Source organism: Erythrolamprus reginae, chromosome 1 (genome assembly GCF_031021105.1).
Source record: "Erythrolamprus reginae isolate rEryReg1 chromosome 1, rEryReg1.hap1, whole genome shotgun sequence".
NCBI classification, from domain to species: Eukaryota; Metazoa; Chordata; class Lepidosauria; order Squamata; family Dipsadidae; genus Erythrolamprus; species Erythrolamprus reginae.
The window spans coordinates 315,466,318-315,472,112 of record NC_091950.1 but is presented as its reverse complement, the minus strand read 5'-3'; positions in this window follow the sequence as shown (position 1 = coordinate 315,472,112).

Below are 5,795 nucleotides of genomic sequence, written 5' to 3'. Positions count from 1 at the left end.
CACATCTCCATAGGAACCAATGTACACAATACAACATACCTTGGGCTTTTAGCCAAGACTGGCTGACTCAGAACCAGAGGAAAATATTCCTTGTCCAGTTTGAATCTTTTTACAAGGGCAAAGTCCCTTGGATTTGCGTGGGACTGTAACACCACGTCTATCAACCGTGTACTTGTACAACAGTATTTCTTCTGATGGGGCTTTGGTTTAAAAAAAAAGAGAGAGAACGAGAGAGAAAGGGAGACCCAGTAAAAAACAACAACAACAACCAACAACACACACACAGCAACGCACACACAACCCCAAACTTTCATACATTATTGCTGGCACAGAAGAACAAAATGTGGTAGTTCTTACCAGATGCAAAAGTGGCATGAAAGGATGATGTAGATACATAGGGCTTCCCTAATTATTCATCATATTTACAGTGGATGGCTGACAGTAGATGGCTGACCCTCTCACAAAATGAGACTGTGTGGCATACAATTAAAAACTATAAAATAGTACTATGAAAGCAACAATTGACACCATTAATATTATTACAAGACAAGAAGAGAGTAACAAATTTAACAATAGTGAAACTACCTCAACAGTCCTCGGAGAGGGGCGGCATACAAATCTAATTAATAATAATAATAATTGTTGTGGTTCCGTCTGAGGCCCATCAGGGAACGGCTGATCTTCTGTCGGTTTCCAGCTCAGAGGGAGAGGCTGAGGAACAGGAGGTGCAGGCAGACGAGGAGGAGGAATCCCAGGCTGAAGAAGAGGGAGGACAGCCAGAGTTCCACCAGAGGGAGCTCTCCCCAGCAAGCAGCCTGGATTCCTTAGAGGAAAATGCACAAGCCATAATTGATCTGCGACAGAGAAGAGCTACTCAGAGAAGGAATCAATTGGCTAAGTACTTTCAGCATTAAAGAGGCAACAGCTGGGTTTGGGTGTGGTGCTCTTGGGAAAGGCTAAAAGGCAGACCCACCCTTCCTGGCTTGTGGAGTTTTATCTTTGAGAGTCGTGGGACCTGGCTGTGAACTTTGGCGTCTTGGAATCCTGGTTTGTGCCTTTGACTATTGAAACCTTGGGGGGGGGGGGTGCCAGCAAGAAGCTTGCTGTATTGTCTGGACATCAGGACTCTGCTGTAACGTATTATAGCCTGTCTGTTGGGAAGAACAGGTTTTCCTCTGTGTTTATTTTTTCCAGCTATAAAATACTTTTGGCTTTTACCAGAGTGTCTGGCTGTTTTTTCCAGTTGGTGTTGAGGTCTGGGGGAACCCAGACAGAACAAATAATAATAATAATAGCAACAACAACAACAACAACTCACAATTCCCTTAAGAGCCCCTAGGCCTCTTGGCACAATCAAGTTTTGAAGGACTTATAAAAATAGGGATGGGGCCAAATGTAATTGCAACTTTAACTTACTATGCCAGGCGTATCAAACTCAATTTCATTGTGGGCCGCATCAGGGTTGTGTTTGATTCGGGAGGGGGAGCGTGGCCAAGGCGGGTGTGGTCAGATCAACTTCACTCATGTCAGGGAGTACTTGTGTTGGCCCATGTCAGGGAGTACTTGTGTTGGCCCATGTCAGGGAGTACTTGTGTTGGCCCATGTCAGGGAGTACTTGTGTTGGCCCATGTCAGGGAGTACTTGTGTTGGCCCGAGCGCTCTGCCAGCAAAAATGGGCTCCAGAGCTTCATCTTCATCTACAACAGCCTCCTGCAACCCTCTGCCAGATAGTCCTCGCAGGCTCCATTTTCGCTGGCAGAGGCACCACAGGTTGCTGCTTTGCTGTTTCCAAGTTGTCCCTATGGGCCAGCTCTAAGTACCCTGTGGACTGGATCCGTACTGCAGGCCTGGAATTTGACACCCCTGTGCCCTTCTTCCTTGCTAACGAAAACCAGAAGCAAACACCTGCAAATTCCGTCTACTTTTCCGTTTTAAACAATATCATCTTGGATTGAAAAAGCCCCTTGGATTAGTGGAAATCTGTTAAGTGGAAATAAGACTTCTGCAAATAATAAGCTGTGAACATATGAGTTGTTGTAATTTGCAGTACTAGAAGCTGAAGAACACAGTCAACAAAATGAATGTCTTCAGAAAAAGGCTGTTCTCATAGTGAGTTTAATGTTCTCAGTAACTACTCCGATTTTTCCTTAATATCCTGTCTATACCTCCTTAAAGGGAAAAAGAATAATTATAATGCATGCCGATATAAAGGAGAGAGGAGTAGCCGCCCTGGGTGCTGTGGGCCATGGCTGGGGCGCTTCTGGTCCGGGTATCCAGTGCTGTGCTTCAGGTACAAATCTGCGCATGCGCAGGAAGTTAAAGGGTGCGTGCGCACGCATGCACCCTCCTCCAACCATTCCAGTATGGCTGCAAATGGCTGCATGTGCACATTCATGCATGTCTATGAAGAACCTTCATGCCTGAGTGTGTGAGCATGCCCAAACTGAAAGGTGTGTGTGCACTTGTTTGGGCATGCGCACACACTCAGGCATTCAGTGTCTAAAACAGTGTTTCCCAACCGTGGCAACTTGAAGATATCTGGACTTCAACTCCCAGAATTCCCCAGCCAGCATTTGCTGGCTGGGGAATTCTGGGAGTTGAAGTCCAAATATCTTCAAGTTGCCAAGGTTGGGAAACACTGGTCTAAAAGGTTCTCCATCATTGGTATAGACCAGGAGTAGGCAAAGTTGACTTTCTATGACGTGAAGACTTCAACTCCCAGAATTCCTGAGCTAGCATGATTGGCTCAGGAATTCTGGGAGATGAAGTCCAGAAGTCACAGAAGAGCCAACTTTGTCTACCCCGGTATAGACAATCAACTCTATTTAGCAGTTGGGATCATTTAAATATATGGCATACCGTATAACACAAATGCAATCCTATATCTCTCTCTCTCCAGAAAATCTCCTGATTTTCATGATTAGTGGAAATTTTTTATAGAGATGTGATAGGGAGACAGCAATCCTGTGTGGTCACCTTGACTACCTCAGTTATACTAAGGATCAATGTGTTCCTTGGCTTACTTGGACATCAGCATCTTCTATTAGTTGACCAATCATACATTAAGACGCAGCACCCTTGTCAGAAAGCTACCATAAAGTGAAAAGGTTTCATACCTATAGTGGCAATTTTCAGGAATGTCAAGTATTGGATAGAAATCTATATTGTTACTAATTTTAACACATCAAAGAACAATACAAAGTGGCGATTCAATTTTCCAGAAAACAGACACAACTTGCCATTAAAATAAAATTAAAACCTGCCAATATCTATAATAGTGAGAATTACTGTGGTGCCTACTTATATGGAAGGACTAAATCAGGGTGTTATTACTGTGAGAATCAAGCTATGATACTAATCAGCCATCAATATAATGATCTCCATATGAAACCACTCACTTTCATACAATAAGTGTCTGGCATCTGGTTTTAATTTCCTCTTCATCAATCATCTGAAAATAGTCAGACCATACAGATATAGAATGCTAATTAACTGAAAGTAACTAGAACTGGACATTTTGAACAGCATACCCTCACACTTTCATTACTTAAAATAAATATACTGCTCAAAAAAATAAAGGGAACACTTAAACAACAGAATATAACTCCAAGTAAAACAAACTTCTGTGAAATCAAACTGTCTGCTTAGGAAGCAACACTGATTGACAATCAATTTCACATGCTGTTGTGCACATTCAACTTTGTACAGAACAAAGTATTCAATGAGAATATTACATTCATTCAGATCTAAGATATGTTATTTGAGTGTTCCCTTTATTTTTTTGAGCAGTGTATATACATGCAACAGACACCAATGTGGAATCCTTGTTGCTCTTTGAACTTGGGTTGTCTGCTTGAAGACAAATGTCTGAGACTGTTTTCTTACTCAAAGTTATTAAATGGGTGAGATCAATGTACAACTGCAAACTCGTTCTTTCTAATAACAAGGGCTCCCAAGTGATAAAGGAAATGTAAAGCTTTAATAAAAATGTAGTGCAATTCACTCCCTTGCTCTGAGGGCTGAGTTATATATGCAGGATATGAGCCCATCCTCAGTTATTTCTGCTCCTCCAACTCGGCTGCCCAAAGTACACATGCTTCAGGTCCCCTGGGGCAGAGTTACCTAATGGGACCTAGACTCCATAGCTTTATTGTTGAAACATCTGCTCATTGAATCAGTGCCTTCACCCCCGATATGAAGGCACTGATCTTACTTCTCTTTTGCAAAGCTGAGAGATGCTTTTCTCTTGTGTCTTGGGCCAAGATGGTAATTGAAACCACTCAATTATGGGGAGGTGGCTTACTGGTTTGAATGCAGTACAGTGTTCCCTTGTTTATCACAGGTGTTACATTCCAGGACCACCTGCGATAAATGAAAATCCACGAAGTAGAGACACTATATTTATTTAAGTATTTTTACACTATTTTAAGGCTTTATAAACCCTCCCCTACTTTTACGCTACATAAACCTTTCCCATTCCCTTAATAACCATTCCCACACTGTTCTGTGCATGTATTGTACCTTTACACTTATTGTAAAATGTTTTGAATTGCTAAACCTATGCTATAAAACGATACTCCACGTGAAATGGCCGAGTGTAGGAGCAGACTCAGAGATGGGGAAGCTGCGCACAGACGAAAATTAAACAATGTGCTACCGTACTGAGCCAATCAGGCTCTGGGATACAAAGTAGCACTCTCTGGTTGGTCACTTCATCAATCAACCAATTGTGTGTTGTTTACAATCTCATGTAGGCAAGTACTGTAGCGTCTCAGGTGGGCGAGTTCCGCAGAAAACCCGCAAAGTAGCGAAAATCCGTGATATATTTTTTCCATTAATATTTTATAAAAATCCGCGATGCACCGAGTCCACAAAAGGTGAACCGCGAAGTGGCGAGGAAACACTGTATTGCAGGATATTTCTGCTGACTGCCACAAGTATACAAATCCAATAAATAAAATAAATAATAAAATAAAGTTCATTCTCACCAGCTCAAGATTGTCTCAAAATTCCAAGGTTGATAAAATGAGGACCCAGATTGTTGGGAGCAATACATTGACTCTGTAACCTGCTTAGAGAGGGCCATAAACCACTATGAAGCAGTATATATCTCCGGGACCACCTTCTGCCGCACGAATCCCAGCGACCGGTTAGGTCCCACAGAGTTGGCCTTCTCCGGGTCCTGTCGATGAAACAATGTCGTCTGGCGGGACCCGGAGAAGAGCCTTCTCTGTGGTGGCCCCGACCCTCTGGAATCAACTTCCCCCGGAGATTAGGACTGCCCCCACCCTCCTTGCCTTTCGCAAATTCCTTAAAACACACCTCTGCCGTCAGGCATGGGGAAATTGATTCCCCCAGGCAGTTTCCGTTTTACACAAGGTTTGTCTGAGATGTATGATTGTTTTTATATTAAGGGTTTTAAATTGTTTTTATCTTTAGATTTGTTTTGTGTTGTGAGCCACTCTGAGTCTCCAGAGAGGGGCGGCATACAAATCTAATAAATAAAATAAAATAAAATAAATAAATAAATAAAAGTCTAAATGGTATTGCTTTGGTATTGATATTGGACCAAAGACAAATTCCTTCCATTGCACCAAATGTCCAATCACACTTGGCCAATAAAGTATTCTATTCTATTCTATTCTATTTTCAACCTTGGTTATCTGTGTACTGGTGTAGTTTATTATGCTGCTCGGAGTACATATTATGAATTTGGCAGCTTCATAAATCCAATAAAGAAATAAATACACACATAAAAACACTCAACGGGAACATAAATTCTCTAGAAAACAGAG